We start from the raw sequence: 17,722 nt of genomic DNA, 5'->3' as shown, positions 1-17,722 counted from the left end.
CCGCCGTCCCCCTTCCGCCCGCCGCGGCGGGGGCGGCTCCGCTCGGCGCTGCGCGACCCGCGGGCGTCTCGAGACACCGGCATCTCCTCACGGCCGCCATCCCCGCGCCCCGCCTGCATCCCCTCACGGCCGGCATCCCTGCCCCCCACGCCATCTCCTCACGGCCGCCATCCCCCCGACCCCCGCCATTCCCGCGCCCCGCCGGCATCCCCCGCACCGTTAGTATCCCCGTGCTGTACCCGGACCTGCGGCGGGAGGTCAGGGTTGGCGAGGGCTGCTGCGCCCCGGGAGCGGGACCGCCTTGTGAGGGGGAAAAACAAACCCTTGGCAGGTGTTTGCGTAGGACACTTAGGTGTGAGCAGTGAACGCCTGGAAAAGGCGTGAGGGATCGATGGCAGGGGATTCTGAGGGGACACCTGAGGCAGCCCGTGCCGTGCTCTGCAGCCGCCCCGATGCCGTGGTGCCGGCACCGCCAGGGTACACGTGGTGAATAGTGCCCTGCATTGTACGTGCTCGAGTGATCACGGTATGTGCGTGTAATTATATATAACCACTTATAACGGGTAATAATGCACGTTATAATCGGTGCACAGCCACTTGGGAAATATCACACAATTATTTTACAGACATCCGCGCTTGTAAGGACTGTATGATAGGAAAGGCTCTTCCATGGCTTTTTCGGAGGATGCATTCCGATTTTATAAGCTTTGGGTGTTTTAATTCCGACCCCAAGAGGCGTGTAGGCATAAACATAATTGTTAAAAAATCATACTTTAAATGCTACCAGCATTCAGATGAGTTTGTGCCCAATTTTCATCTTCACTCTTCTAACATCACTTGGAAATGAAATTTTAAATTTGAAATTATGGTAAGGTCATGGGAGTGAGATTCTGTGAGTTCTTTTAATGAAAAAAAACAATCAACAAACCCAAACCACAGAAAAGAAATCCCAAATATCTACCCAAATACCTACCCAACCCCCCTCACACTCCTCTGTGTGACAGTGAAATTCATACAGCCCACTTTGGTATCCTGCATATACTGCAAGTTACTACTAGCTATTTATTTTAAGCACTCTCATAAGCAGTAAATGGCTCTTTAGAAACAAGGAAAATTAGTCCTTGACATTATTATAAATATTTCATATTTAGACAACACAAAAGAAACAAGTAAAAATATGCTAATACAAGTAATTAAAATTCACAAGATGTAGAGAAAGAAATACTGAAACATGCTTACAGAAAACCTTTATAGTGAAGTGTGTTATGCTCATCACCAATGGAGATGAATGCTGCTTTTAATTTGAAAGATTTTCCTCTTTCTATAATATTGAACTTTTGCAGGAAAATGTTGATTGTAATAATGGATACAAAACCATGCCAAGTGTCACAGAATAAGTCCCTGTGAGACAAAGAGGAAATGAAAACATATTTTAAAGCTATTCTTTAAACCCAAGCCAGTGCTAGATACAACTTCTGAGGAATCTGCTCCCTGGGAGCCAGTGGGACACCATATCTTGGTTTCTACAGCTGTTGTTGCAGAGCTGTCAAACATGAACTGGTGCGGTCCTATACCTGCTTGTAATTTTCCCTGAAGGCTGAAATCAGGAAGCCCAGCCAACAATAATCCTGCTTCTTAGACCCCTGATGTGATGAAGCAGAATAAACAATAGTCATAAGAATAAATGTCTACAAGATACATCAGCAGTTAAAAGAGCAGAATAGAAGAAACCTTTTAACACAGTCTTCTAATCCAGGAGTTAAATGGATCTATAATGCTTTCACGTGAGTCCTTCGCCTACAAGCTATAGCTGATATAAAACAAAAAAAATAATTCTTTACTGGCTTATTAGAAAAGGAAGAAGAAATCCTGACTGCTTCTACTTTCCAGTAGAATGATGAGCTTGTTTTCTGGTGACTCGCCCATCATCTTTCATTTTCTTTTGTAGGTATTGAACTGAAATATTTGGGTCAGAAAAACCAGGCATTTTTTTAAGTTCTCAGTGTTCTTCACAGAGAGAGACACATGCTTCTGCATGAATGTAGAAGTATGTATGTGTACATATATTTGTATATGTATACATATATAAATGTATGGCTTCACAGGTTTTTTTTTCCTAGGGAGATTCTGTGATTTTAGAAAAAAGCAACAACATCAAAACACAACAAAAATACATTATATGGAGGTAGGTCCCCATGAACTCGTGTAAGTAGCCAACATGATGTTCTGGGAGGTTGTTGCAGACAAAAAAAAATGTTTAAGAACTGTCACTTCCCCGAAGAAATAAGACTAAGAGTATAAGTAAATGAACTATCCATGCAGAAAATGCAACAGGCAGAGTAAAAGATCAGCCTGGCTGTCACAAGCTCCTCCTGAGCCTCAAATAGGAATGAAGCATCCAGAAGAGAGAAGTTGGGTCAGGTTACTTGGAGGAACTACAAAAGCTGAGCCTGATCATGCAGGGGTAAAGTAAGAAAAGGCAGCAGAAAATGAGACACAACTTGCAAGGGATATTTGGGGTAACATAAAATATTTAAGTATCTTACCAGACATGGAAAAGAATCAAGTAAATGATTATGGCTGTATCAAGCAGAGCTGGTAAGTTTTTAATAGACAACACAGAAATTCAAGCTTTTTAATATTTTTGTACCTAATTTTTACTTTTATATATATATATTCAAACACAATTTTCTGCTTTTCCATCACCTGAATTTAAAGGACTGGATGATGAAAACTAATGGTTATCATTGATAATTTACAGTGAAGGAATATTACAGGACAAAAGGGGAGAAACTATTGTTGAAAAAGAAAGAAAGAAGGAGGATATTATATATCAATCTGTTTGACCTCAGTACACAGAAAAGATACTGGAGCAAGTAAACAAGCTATCTTTAAGCAGTTGTAACACAACAAGTAACAGCCAACAGAGCTTTGTCAAGAACAAAAGATGTCAAATCTAATCTGCCCCGCAACAAAGTAAGAGGAATCATCAGCGAAGGAGAAACATTGAAGGTCATGTTGGATGTCACTTTAGTAAGATTTTTGACATGGTCTCATATGATATTCTTTCAGCAAACAAGGAAAACAATGTAGAAGAAGTTATTTAGGGAGTTCATACAAGCAGCTCATTGTCAGAAAGATGTTAATGAACTCAGCGATGGTTCAGAAAACATGTTTACATTACTGGAGATTATACCAAACTGAGAGTCTTTAGAATGCTGGAGGACAGATGTTTGGTTTAGAAGCATTTTTGCACACTTTGGTGGTTTGCTTTGGGAAAAGGAGGGTTCTATTCAATGGAGATAAGTGCCTGCTACTGGGCAGTAGCAGATGCGATCAGCTATACAAACAGGAAAGGGGAAACTACTGCGTCTTCTGCAGGGAAAAAAGCTGCAATTATGTGACCAAAAAAAAAAAAAGGAAGTTCTGTTTTTATGTGAATCACAATCTCTATAAAGAGGATGATATCACAGAGCTGCTGCAATGAGAAAGTTAAACCACATAAAACAATTGAGAAAAAGAAAGATGGACTTTTGTGAAAGAGCCTTATTTACATGGCCCTAGGAAAACTTAGTAGCCATGGTCTGTTTGGCTTCAGTAAATATATAGCCCATGGAAGGAGCAGAAAAGAACAATCTGAATGATTAGGTATCTATAAAACATGACTTAAAACCAACCCACAACATAGAATTTACATTAAAGGGAGAAAACAGAATAAGGAGAAAAATACATTATGTGTGCAGTATTGATATATATATGCAAGTGCCATAAAGATAAAAGGATGAATTCGTTCTCCAGTTCCATAGAGAATGGATCAAGATTTAAAACAAAGGAAGAAGATTAAGAAAACAAAAATTATAAGGATAGGAAGAAGCTGGCTAGGTGTTTGTGCAGCTGCCAACCTCAGACCCTACAAGAAGAGCTTGTACCACCATTCAGAACTAGCACAGGTAGAGTGGCCCTTAGGCAGAGAGTGGACTCAGTCACTCTCCATGGTCCCTGCAAACAACATGATTCAATGAATGTAAGCTTTCTTTAGGGGCATTGGAAAATATCAGCTTCATCAGGGAAAGGATTTTATTGTTTCTGCAAAATGCATGCCACTGTCTTCCAAAAATAAATTGTTTCAATAAGAATTTTAAACTGCTTTTCTATTTTCTGAGCCCTCCTCCTTTCAAGCTGTCACAATATGATTATGTGACTAAGTATATCACAGATATCTGAGAGGATGTGCAGTTTCACTAGCTGAAGAAAGCTGCAATTTAGACCTAAAGAGGTCTGCCTTAGCATTCAGTTATGTGAATTCAACAGATACTGTAGATTTTTATCTGACAGCAAATTAACATTTTGTTCTTTTTCAAGAATGATGTTTGCCTTTTCCAGAACAGCCTCCGAAGTCCTTCAGGGCCTGAAGTGTGACAATGACATATGCTTTTAATAACATCTTCTTTAATGTTTCTTTTCCTTTTCTGCTGGCTTGTAGAAAATGCCATCACCTCCTTCAAAATTTTTAAACTGTGTAGATTAAGAGCAGGAATAATTTCAGATGACAAGTGTAAAGAACACTCACTGTGACTAGAGTAAGTAAAAACATTCAGGCATTCTAAAGCAGTTTCATTTAATGCTATAATATTACAGTATATACATAAGGTGTTTAGACGTGCATGTAGGAGCTGGTAGCCCTGAAAGAAGTTATGTTAATTTAATTTGCATAGCTGCAAACCTGAAAATAACTTCTTTGAGGTACAGGAACCTCACAGAAATAAATGGGAACAGAATATTCACCACACAACCTGTTAAAATATTTGGCAGTATTAGTTAAAAGTTGATTTTTAAAGGAAAAGGAGTGAGAAACCAATTTCATGTAAGACAGACCTAAGCTATGGCTAATCTTTTACCACTGGATGAATAGTGATTAAAATTGCCCCAGCAAGGGAAAATAAAACTTTTTTTTTTTTTTGATTATTTTAAGTGAGTGCTTCCTGCACAACAACAACAAAGGAAAAAAGTTTACTCCCAAAATCTTGTGGACAAAAGCATGTAATAGATTTTTAATACCAAAAATAGGAGAAAACATTTTATGAAATGGATTTAAACATGGGATTTGAGATAAAGTAACAGCACCAGGAAACCAGACTATTTCTTCTGGGTCATAATGATTCAGATCACTGATTTGTATTAGAGATCCAAATGCAAAATCTCTAATAAACATCCTGCCACCAATCCTGATATGTCAGCAAATATTTTAGCAATGCATTTGACCCAAATTCCAATTCCTTTTGCAGTAGTAAAATTAATGATTAATTACTGTCTCCACAAAACAGGATAGAAGGTGGCATAACTTACCCATTTTCTCTTAATGCCATTGGGTTTTCTGCATGTCTAGGTAAGAATTAATTTCTCCAAGGTGTATTAAAAGTGTACTCTCCAACAGGAGAGTAATAAATGTTTGAGCTTTTATAATTGCCAGAGAGGAACTATTCTGGCTCCGGGTTCATATTTTGGCAAACAAAAGCAAAGTCTCCTTTAATGTGCTGACATTTCTCCTTTGGATGCACTTTGAAAGTGGAAAGGAAATTCAATTAAAATAGAGCACCCTCATCACTAAGAGTGAGAGCAAACAAGATGAAGTGCTAATAATCCCTACCCTTGAATTGAGCAGCTGTTGCAAAGCCTGCCATCTCCCTGCTGCTGGGGCTTATCCAGCTGTCTGGGGGCATCACTGCCCAACTCAGTCCCACATGAAAAAAAGCTCCAGCTCTTCTGGATGTTGGAAAGCTTTGAGAAAATGAAAAATTTAAGCAAATACACTGTTGTCTCCCAATATTTTTAGGCAATCTGGCAGAGTCATACAGAAACACTTAAGAGGTGATTTTTCTCTCAGATGTAGCCTTTGGACCCCACGGTCCCACAACTTCCAAATCCAGTCCATTTTCTCTGATGCTACTGAACTCAGCACTTCTGCCATAGGATTTGTCAGTTATTGTTGACAGTTCCCTGCCAGCCTCCTGTGGCCCCTTGGCTCTGCGGATCGTGGGGCAGGCAGAATGAAGGTAGGAGCAAGCAAGGTAGCGAGGAGGAGCCCAGCTGGCAAGTGAAGGGAGAGGGCCATCAGGATTTAGCACAGGCTGGCCACCACTTGGGCTGCCCTTGGAGCAGGGTGGCAGCTTTGACCTGCTGGAGCCATGGAAAGGAGCTACCCTGGTTGGCAACAGAATCTCAAATCCACAATCAAATGAATCATATCTCTGAGTGATGGGTGTGTAAATTGTGCTTGGGCTACACCCTGTGCTGAGCATGCCCTGGGAGAAACGGGGGTGATAGGGATGCCTTGGGTGGGCAAAGGGCTAACTGCTAAATAAATGTGCTGCATAAGAGTAAAACCAAAAAGGTGCTTTCTTTGAAGCCAAGAGTATGCTCACTAGGTTGTTACCTCTTTCAATTAGTACCCTAAAACCAAAAGAAGAATTAACTGATAATAACACCATTAAACACTCTTGAAAGTTTAGTTTCAAGTCATGCATTGTTTGGCTTGATGTGAGCAACCATGTACACCCTGAGAGGCCACACAGGCATGAATAATGTGACAAATGCCATTCTTTGTGTGAACAGCATTTATTTTCATTTCAGTGCAATGAAACCTGAGATGCCAGAGTGGTTAATCCTGTTCAGTGCTACTACCAAGTCAGAGATCTGTCAACATTATGTTTTCAAATGATGACAGAGGCAGTTTGCTTGCAGCTCTCAGCTTGCAAGCTCACAAGTGCCAGTGACTTCTGCTTTCCTTAAAACTCTATTCCTTGTGAACAGAATACCTTGACTTAAATAGGGTGCTTAAATTGCTGTTTCATTTATTTAGCTTCTCAATAATTTATTTATTCATTTATTTATGGCTTAGTTTACTTAGCTTTATTAAGAATAGGTGCTTCTTTCCCTCAATACCCACCTTCAGAGCATCTTGGGCATTGGTAGCATGCAGGGGTCTCTTTCAAGCATGGCTTTTTTCAGCTTTCCACCAAGTGCAGAAGACCCCACGGGGAGCCTTGCTGCTGGAGAGTGTGAAAGGAGGGAGAGAGGGCAGGTGGCCAGGGAAGGGAGGTCAGACAAGGGCCACAAGAACATGTAGCAGCTGCTAACACCTCTGTCTTTCCCTTTCTGCAAGGAAAGAGTGGTCATCTCCTGTCACCCATCCCTGTCCTAATAACAGATGACCCCAAGTCAGCAGAAAACAGAGGTAATGGGATTTTATTTTCTCTGTGTGAAAACATTACTATTAAATTCTCAGAACAAATACATAGTTTTTTAGTCTAAGAAATGATGTTATGGCAATTTAAGTATTTTTTTACAAAGATACAAAAATAATGTGCTTTTCCTTTCTCATAGAAATACCACCTTACCTTCAGCTTTCAGTCTTTGGGTGAAAAAAATGAAGCATTTCAATTATTTGTTAGTTAAATGTTTTAACAACATTTTTGCATTTATTACTTTTAAAAAGAAGTATATAAATGTATTTTGTTAAAAATATGAGGATATGAGAAGAGGGTAGAAACAGTAAAGAAATGCCAGAAAGCCCTATACACCATTTCTGTTTTACCCCCAGATAGGAGATGGAAGAATCAGAGTGAGAGTTGTTAAAATAACAGGATGAAGTGAAGGACAAATCCTCAGGCTGAACAGTACATTCAGAGAGTTTTAAAATAAATTATGAAACTGCTAAGATAATACACACTCACTCCTAGGCAGACAAAGAGATACTTCTCGGGAACATATTAGGAATACTTTCTCTGCCTCAACTGCAACAAAGGGTCAAAGATGCTCATGGTCCCTAAGGCAAATCCTGCTGCACTTAGAAAGCATCTGCATAAAAGGATCTTTATCAAGGAAGGTATCTATAAGCAGCACTGAAAATAACTCTGACAATATCCAAGCATTATTTAAATCAGAGTTGTATTTTCTATTGTGTTCTATTTTGTTCTCTCCATCTCAAAAAAATGCAAACAAAATTATTTCAAAAACAGATGATGAAACAAATTTGAAATTCTCTTGAGTCTTTTATGCAAGGAAACACTATATGTGGGGCTGTTTAATGCAGAGATGAGTGAGGGCAATAAATAAACATTTTCAAAAAAAATACAAATAATGTAAACTCACAGACAAACATAAGAATGTACACTGAACTTGAATATCAGAAAATGTGATGAGCTAAAATAGAAAAATCTGTGAAACTCCTTAACAAATATATCATTGCTGTTACCAACAGCTAACAGGACATCACAAAAGGATAGACCTGTAAAGGTTAAAGCAGTTCTGACTGTCTTACATCGATAAAATAGAGAGAATTTTAAATAGAGAGCATCCCTTCGGGCTTTTCTTTTGTAGCTGACAGATGCTGAGGAAAGAAAACTCTTTTTTTGCCTGTAACAATTGCTTGTACTTTTTATACAAGCATTTATGTTGTCATTTTCAGAGAAAAGTCATAGGACTTCATAAATCTCTGACCATATAAAATACAAAATTCCTTTGTTCTTAAAGATGAAAAACTGTCATGACCAAAATACCAGCTGAGCAGAAGGCAGGGAAGGAGAATCATATTTCTAATGGAAACACCAGAGATGTAAAGAAAATGCATTGCATAAGAAATAGGACATAAAATATGTGAATTATCAGAGCATAATGTTTTTTCTTTCTGGTAGTTCTTTCTCTTTTTTTCTTTTTTTTTTTTTTTTTGGCAGGGATATAAGTTCTTACACACTTGGCATTAACAGCTTTTTCTTTGTTCTTTCAATGTTTATGTGTTTATTTTTGTTCAGTTTCTTGTGAGGTTATTCCCAAAATAACTTCAGAGTAAGCTCTAATGGAAAAATTCTCATGCCTTCAAAGGAAAGAGGATATAAGCACAGAGAGAGTCAAAAACCCTTTCAAACTAAGGCCTCTATGCATGTACCCAGTTGTTGGCACAGAGGTTGATGTTCCCATCACAAATGCAGTGTTTCTACACGTGCAATAAGGATCCTTGAGTTGCTGACTTAAGTGCATTCTTCTCTCCTTGAAAGAAGACTTCTTTACAGCAGGATAATGCTGCTGCCTGGGACAGCAGTAGTACTGCATAGATATGTAGGTAACAGATATATATACACAAAATATAACACATGTAGTATTTTATATATGTAAAGTACATATAAAATTGGAGGGAGCTGGGAGGGATCAAAATTAGGAATGGCTGGAAGGCAAAATGGAAACTGGAGAAACGGAGAAAGTGTGACATGAGTACATTGTGTAAACTGGTATGAAATAAGATACTAATTTTTGTAGTGCTAAATCTGTGCTCCACTGCTGGTGATGTTACATGATGTGTGCAGCCCGTTGGAAGCTGCTGGCCACCATTGCCTGTTATGGCAAATCTGTATGAGCTGTACAAGTAGTCAAAGCACTTCTAAACTCTAACTACCTGGTCAGCCTTCTCCTCTCCAGATGGAACTTCCAAGTACAATTTGGGCCCACTGATACGGCAATTCTTTGTGCATACAAGTGGAGTTTTGCCCATTACCTGTTTAAAGGACTCCAACCCCTTAGAAGGAATGTGAAGCATTAGCCCCTTGGCCACAAGCTGGCCAGAAATACATTGGCCTCATCAGTCTTGGCAGCAATCTGTGTGAAACAGTCTTAACAGGAGTTGAGCATGTCTGAACACAGTTTGGAGATTTTTGTGCTAGGAATTGTCTAATCCAGGGAAGAGGCAGGGTAATGGAGGGGTTCCTGCTAAGTGAAGTGGCAGGTGTGATCCTATACCTGTTATAGGTCTTTTCCTACCTCTGTGGAACACACAGAGTTAATTTCTCAACGTCTTCTTTCTCAGCTTAAGGATGTCAGTAGCTGAGGAAAGAAAAGTGATTTACCTTCAGATAGTTCAGCTGACCTTACACATTTATCACTTTACAGGATTTCATTTTTTCAATGGAGTCTATTGTTTCAACACCATTACCTCCACTTTTAGCAAAGACAATTACAGGGCATTTATTTATACACCAGAGACACATTGGTTAGATTTTTACATTCTTTTCCCCCAAAATAGGTCTGTCACGAAACAGTTGTTTGTCTTAAGCAAATATTTTTTCTCTCAGAGTTTTACTTAGAAATGCTCAAATGCCTTTTTATTTGCACAAGACAAAGACCTTTTTTACTACTTGTGACAAGTGAAGAACAGGTTGAGGTAATACACTGGCAGGACATGGATTACTTAGCTAATGTCATAGCATTGTATGGACAGACTTTATTTAAGGATTGTTTTTCAGAGGTTTTTGTATTCTCTTAGTTCAGCTAAAAGTTATCTTTTATCAGACTACTGTTGTAAACAAATAGCAAGTTACTAATGTCCTACATACAATTACTTAGCAGCAAGGAAAAAACTTAGTTATTTTGGATTTTTAGAAGATTATTATTTTACCATAATGATTACTTTTTATTATTTAAAAGGTGGATGATTATTTTAAAATATTACTATTTTAAAAAACCTCTACTTCATCCTAGTTCCTGCCACCAGCTATGTGATAATTAGTGAATGCATATGATCGCCTAAATAATTGGAAGATTAGAAAATCCCCACTTTATTATTTGTTTTTAATTTAAAAAGTGGCCTGGTTCCATGTGTAGAGTAGGACCTTCTCTACCCCTGACCTGTGTTCATCACTGCAGTTCATGGCAGCATTCATTCCATCTGCCTCTCTTGGCTATGGCCAGCTGGCTGTAGTGATGCTCTGCTCAGACACATCATGGCAGCAGAGAAGTTACAGGACTCCATAACCTTTGGCTGAAAACTGTTCCTTAAATACATTTGTAAAATCTGACACATGCTGGAAGTGTGCCAGGATATTAAGCCCTAGAAACCATGGGGACTATGAGCCCTAGAAACTGGGGACCAGTTTTTCTTGCTGGCCTGAGCCATGAATACTTTGAGGTATTTTATGCTTCCAGCTCAAAAGTGCACACCATGGAATTACAAATGGCTGTGATTTCTCTGGTTGACTTTTCTGATCCAGTGTAGATACTTGAAGGAGGAATGTTGAAGGACAAGGTGAGAGCTCCAACAACCAAATAGTGCTTCTGAGATCATGGGATGAGAAAACAGAAATGTCATTGCACTGTCCCCATCCATTTATCATTACTCTATCCAGTCCTGGTCATAGGAAACTCCTTTTGAAAATAGGAAATTTTTACTACTGAAGAGCCTGTAAATTCAGTTTATTTTAATAAACGAAGTCGGGAACCTTCATATTTTATGATTCTTGGTGCCTACTCACTAATAACACATCCTTTGCAAAATAGTGGCCTAGAATTCTTTGTTAAGTCAAGTTTAATAAATTGACATTCCAAGATGCCCAAGGAATTTGGAGAAATGACTACTGCATAGAGATAACAAAAGAAGTGTCAATTTGTCTTATTTTAGTTACAATTAAACCCTTTAATGAAATCTGTCCTTGTGGACATTTTCAGTGCTTCAGTAGCTTTAGGAAACAATGATCTAAAGAAAATACAGCAGTAGGATGTAAAATTGCCTTACTCCAAAAAGGCAAAGTTGTTACGCAGGAAACAGGAAGGTAAACACCAAATCCAAGGATTGGGGTACAAGCTCTTGTGAGATGGTAAATGCTCCAACAGATGGGAAAAGCAACAGACTGAACAGTAACAAAAGGAACTGTTGTTTTTTTTTTTCTTTTGAAACTTTGGAAAGCCCCCAAGCTTTAGCTTAGCCCCTCCAAAGCCCTAGTTTTGCTAAAAATATGAGGCAAACTAGGACTGCAAGTCGGTAAATCTGACTGTAAAATTAGCATCTGAAAATCAGATATGGAATTTGATCAAAAAATGTATTTCAACTAAGATATATTCTCAGGGAGAATAATGGGACCCAGACCAAATTAATTCTCTCTCTCTTGTGAGTCAGGACTGTGTTAACATTGCCTAAAACAACACTGAATCTGAATTACATTGCTCTGAACAACTTCCACATAATATTAGTTCTGGCACACGTGATGTTACAGGTTCAGATGACACCATCGTTAGTCTATCTTCAGTTTAAGCCCATAAAGAAAAAGATACCTTTGTATGTGGTTTTCCTTTTTTTTTCCTTTATCTTTAGCTGCATTTGAAGTTTATGTGCCACAGTAGATTTTTGTACATATTGATACTTTTATCTATTTACCAAGATAGTTCACGTCTTCCTTGGAACTTTGTTGGCTATATTCACTAGTAAGAAAGCTAATTATGTCAGTCATTGATTACAGGAGTATTTGTCTTTTCTGGCTAACAGAGGCTCTTTGCACATCCTTGTTACCCTGAACATATGATCATATGCAGCATAATCAAATAAATCTTCAAACCCCAGAAAAAGATATATCTGTTCAGAGCTGTTAATATCCTTTGCAATCCAGAATTCTTAACCATGCCTTTCAATCCAGCACTGTGCAGAGTAAATGGGACATTTATTACTACAGGCTGGCTGACCCTTATGTATCCAGTACCTCCTGAACACTTATGTGCTCAGCTCTTTTCTTCTCTCTCTTCACATAGTAATATATTACAGAATAAAAATGCTTATTATTTTAGTATATACTGGATTTGGCTACTTCAGTTCTCACAGGAGCCAGAAATTAGAAAACGCTTAAAAAATTAATTTAAAATATTAATTTTGGGCAAGCTTTCTTTAAAGGCTTCTAGACTATTTTTTTACATCCCTGCAAAATTCCTCCAGAGTACAAGAAGATAATGTGAAATGAATGTTCCATTAAAGGCACGATCACAATTATTAAAAATAAGGCATAAAAGAGAGCATTAGAAACATCAATTGGTGTATAATTGAAGTAAAATAGAAAGATATCTTTCTGTTACAATGTGGGAAAAAATGTCAGATGGAAAATGAAAATTTCTCCATATTGGTTGAGCTAAACAGAAAAGAAAGCCCTAGAACTGTAGTAACACATTGTTAAATAATACTAGGGACTTATGGGCTTAGTAAACATATATTGTTATCTAGAAACACTTCAACCTCATGAAAAATTAGCAGGAGCAAAGAAAGTAATTAAAACAATCATGATATAGCTATGAAAGTAATTTTTAATTTTTTTTTAAAAAGAAAAATAGTTTAGTGAACTAAACAAACTGTATTTCAGAGGCAAGATCTGTATGAATGAGCCACTATGGCAGAAATGTCAATAGCCACTGCATTTAGGCACAGGTAAAAAAGTCCAAAATACAAGACAACATGTAGTGAAGAATCCTGTTAAACAAATTCTCAAGAAGGAGGTTTTAGATCTGACTTAAGTCTTTCCCTAATATATATGCTGAGGGAGAGTGAAGTTGGACCTTCCATGAAATGAGCACACAATATAAGGAATTTGAATCAGGCTGATAGTGTTTGCAAGATTACTATGAATTTTCAGTGTGCTGTATGCAGTGAATCAGCAAAACAATGCAAACCCAGAAAACCAAGGAAAATGCATATGATACTGGTAGGAGGTAACAATAAAATAAATAATCTGTGGAAACTGCATAGCTAAAAGCCATATCTAACTTATGGTTTTCCATTAGAAGGGCATCATCAAATGAGTATGTGATTTTTTAGCTGGTATTTAACATGACTCCATACAAAGAAAAGCAAAACAAAGAGAAGGTAACTTTATAAAAAATCCCAATCGAACATCTCTGTCTTCCTGCAGTCAAGGACATGATGGCTCAAAAGCATTCATCTACCAGCATTGCTTTGGCATTTCTCCCAGAACTTTCAGGGTCTACTTGGCAGAAAATATGTAGCGGAATAATTTTAGTGTAGTGAACATCTTTCATCCTATGCATCACAGTCATCTTCATGGAAGCTCTGCTTAAGTTGCAGGGGTGTAACCAGGAGCAACCTCTGTATTTCAGCTTCCTCAGTGATAGTAAGGAATCACTGACAGCCTCTGGGCTGTTGTTTCATACAGCTGCCTAAGCTAAATGTTAGAGAGCCTCAATCATGCATGTGTGGGAGCAAAGTAGAAGGGATACACATTTGTCAGACCAGAGGCAGCAATCCTCACCACCTGACATTGTTAATAAACTCTAGAAAGGGTTATGGTCAATACAAACATTACCAAGAATGTAGTGACCTCCTGCTCTTGAACTAACAGGTCAGTATCATATCAGTAATATCAGTGTGGCAAAGCCCATCATACCCTAATGAATTTACTGATCTTAGAGCAGCCCACAACCAGTACTCAGGACCAGCAGGATCTTGGTTCTGTAGCAAAGACAAAACTGAGCTTGAAATAGAACTCATCTGTAGCTCTTTTCTTTCCCTTACAGAGAATTTCTTCCTTTACTTCTCTTTGCCTAAAAGGATATCCCCACCTTGTTTGTGCTGAAGAGGAACCCTCACTGCAGCTCAGGTGATGTGCATTTTCCACCATGAGACCCTCATCAGGAACAAAACTGAGCGTTGCATCAGACCTTCCTCCTGCACACCTCAGTCAAGATTTAGAAAATTATGTCTCAGGAGCTTCTACCTCTCTGAATGTTAATTTCCTCATCTTTTCATATAGCCTGCTTAGAGGCTAAGTGATTTAACCTGTTCAATATAGAAAGTCTTCTTTTTCAAAATTAAACATAGCTGTGTTGCAGGAAGTCCCTGTGTGATTCCTGGGGCATGTGACAGACAATCATATTGTGGCCAGTACATCCAGACCCACTCCACAGCAAGCCTACAAGAAAGTCAAGTGGCTGCTTTCTCAGAAGATGTCCTTGTGATAACTGTTTTAAACTGAGCTTATTATTCATATTGTGGCCAGTACATCCAGACCCACTCCACAGCAAGCCTACAAGAAAGTCAAGTGGCTGCTTTCTCAGAAGATGTCCTTGTGATAACTGTTTTAAACTGAGCTTATTATCATTGTTCCCTCTCTCATGATTAAATACTACAATTTAAAACAATAAGGTAATGGTCACAAGAAGAAAATACCAAATTTGGAAGAGAGAAAACACAAAAAAAAGACTAAATGGGGCAAAAAGGGATCTAAAGGAAATGTTGTCAGAAAGTCAAAGGCTTCCATGCTTAAACAACTTAAAGCTGAAAAAAAAGTCCTTTGCAGACTTTATCAGTAGGTAAATGAAATGTCAGTCCTCCTCTTTTGCATAGATGTTTGAAAGGTCTAATCAACACAATTTTTTAATTATTTAATATACACAGATTATATAAAGGACTGATGGATCATTGCATGTGGTTGTTATCCACAAGCCACAGGGCAGTTATGGTTTACTGATTGACAAGATTTATTTCCACATTTCACTATTCAGACTGTTACAGAGGGTTTACATGTTTTTATTGCTTTCCACACCTTTCCACCCCCTCACTGCTAATTTAGGAGCTGTTAGTCTCAGTTCATAGTAATTGTGAGAAAATAAAATTCCATCTGTTTCTGTCAGGAAAAGGAAAGATAGGGAAGGGAATGAAAGAATCAACAAAAAATTCCACTTGCTAGACATGCTTTGCTGCTAGCTATTACTTTTCTAAGGGATGCCTTACACAAAGTACCTAGAACTGAGCATATAAACTGTATTTTAATTTTATGTATGTCCTTAAGTTAAGCACTTCCAAGAATATTGTGCAAAGCACTATTCTTTGACTGTTCAGCTAAATACATAAATATGATGCCCATCAGCAAATAGTCCCATACAGAATTATTTAACTAATAAGCAGCCTAGAGCTCATTTTTTCCCTCGCTGGGTTTTCTGTTCCAGAAATAATTCTGATAGGAATGTGTAGGAACTCATGCCAGAGTTGTAGAGCATAATAGCAAAATTCAGGCTTCTGTCTTTGCAATCTGTCTTTCCAATAGCTTTGGAATGGTTTAAAGGTGAACAAATAATGAGGAGGAGAGAGAGAGATGAGGAGGGAGACACATATGCTCAGACAGAAGCAGAGATAGATTTAGGATGAAAAGCCATTAAGAGTTAAATGATCTGCAAAGAGTAAAGCCTTGAAATTAAATTTCACTCGATATCAAATAGGAGATTTAAGAGTGGTATGCTAGAAAAGGCTCCTTTCATGAAAATGCAAATAGCAGCAAGCTGTTTTAATTATAGGCTGTAAGTGTTGCATGATAGAAGACCCGAAAAAAAATGCAGAAGGGAGCAGAACCATAAACCCTTCCCACTGGTATTTCAAGATCTTTTTTAAACAACAGTAATCTCAATCAAACAATATTTTGCAGCTACATTATGCTTTTTTTTTTTTTCCCCCCCTGGGTTATTGATAGTTTGGCACGTGCATACAGTGGTGGGATTTCTTCTGCTTGGCAGTATCCCTTCAAGGGGGATCTTGCAACTTAAAGGACAAGATATTTGCTTCAGAGGGATGGAAGTGCAGGCATGAATCCCATTTTCCTCCTCATCCAGCAACCTGCATACCCTGCTGCCAATGGCAATAAGATTAGATTCCATAATCCAGTTCCCTGGAAGAAAGAGATGGAAGTATCTGGATGAGGCAGCTACAGACCACAAAGCTTTGCCAGCAAATGGGGCAGATCTCCCCTACAAGCAGCTGTACATAATGCAATCCATTAGTGTTCTGCAGTTCAGTAGTTCATTTCCAATATAAAACAGTGTTTGCTGGCAAGAGGAGGGCATAAAGAAAGCACATATTCAAATGTGCTCTACCTAAAGGTAATGAAAATACAAGCAGTTCACCTTAGCAGCAGAAGCGACAATTCTCTTGTCCTTTCCACCCACTGTGGCACAGAGCACACAGCTCTGTCTGAACAATATTTATGCTTGCCAGCCCCCTAAATTCTAATCTCTCCCTTCCTTCAGTGAGGAAAAAAAAAAAATCCCTTTACATCCATTCTCAAGTGGAGAATGAACTAAAACTAAACCGCAGTCTTTCAGGAATTAAGTATTTGCATACGAAACAGGTCACAGAATACATTAGTTAAGTATGTGTTTAAAGTCTGGGAACATAGTGGCAATGGGTACTTCATAAGAAACAGATAATAATAGTTCTGAAATTGACAAAGGGAAAAATATTAAACCTCTCAGTATTCAATAATATATTAAATCCCTGGTGTTTGTATTATGTTTTAGAGAGGCAAATACTGCTTTCCCAAGACTTTTTTTGCTTTTCTTCAGTAGATGTCACTGCAGTACAGGATAACTAGTTCCAACACAGTTTTGGAGAAAAGGATATTGGTTTCACCAGGGAGTGGTCCACAATGGAGAACTGCAGCCTTATGTTTTCAGATTTTCAACAGGGAGTATCAAGCTGCACATCCAGATTTTTTTCCTGGTTGGGGACCAAACACAAGAAACTATTCACTGTCATGGTTGGATGCTGTTAAAATGATATCAGGGAAGCTAATCTGGGACAACTGTCATTCTCAACCAAAATCAGCTACTGTGTGATTCATTCATTTTGCCTCTGAGGATTCAAATAACCACCATTTTTTCTGATGTAGCTTCCAACCAAGTAGTTAATCCCACATATTCATTATTCTGATCAAGACTTGAACTTTTTTCTCTGCATTCTTTGCTATAACTTGAAAGCAAAATCTCCACCATACTAGTTCTTAATTTATTTTTTTTTTTAATTTAATGTATTTCACTTTAAAGATGCTTACATAGTAAAACAAAATGTTGGTTTTAACTAGGGTCAAGGGGTTTTACTCAAAACAAGAAATCTTCAGACATTAGCCAACAATGAAAA

At 38.2% G+C, this 17,722-nt stretch overlaps 1 long non-coding RNA gene across 1 annotated transcript; it reads left to right on the top strand.

Annotated features, from left to right (window-relative positions):
• The first annotated feature begins 17 nt into the window (after window positions 1-17).
• Window positions 18-14,778, top strand: LOC107214984. The gene is made up of 3 exons (XR_001525117.2): window positions 18-526; window positions 7,163-7,234; window positions 14,332-14,778. It is a non-coding gene; the product is annotated as an uncharacterized LOC107214984 (long non-coding RNA).
• The last annotated feature ends 2,944 nt before the right edge of the window (window positions 14,779-17,722 follow it).

Source organism: Parus major, chromosome 1 (assembly GCF_001522545.3).
Source record: "Parus major isolate Abel chromosome 1, Parus_major1.1, whole genome shotgun sequence".
Taxonomy (NCBI): Eukaryota; Metazoa; Chordata; class Aves; order Passeriformes; family Paridae; genus Parus; species Parus major.
This window is presented reverse-complemented; position numbering and strand designations above follow the sequence as displayed.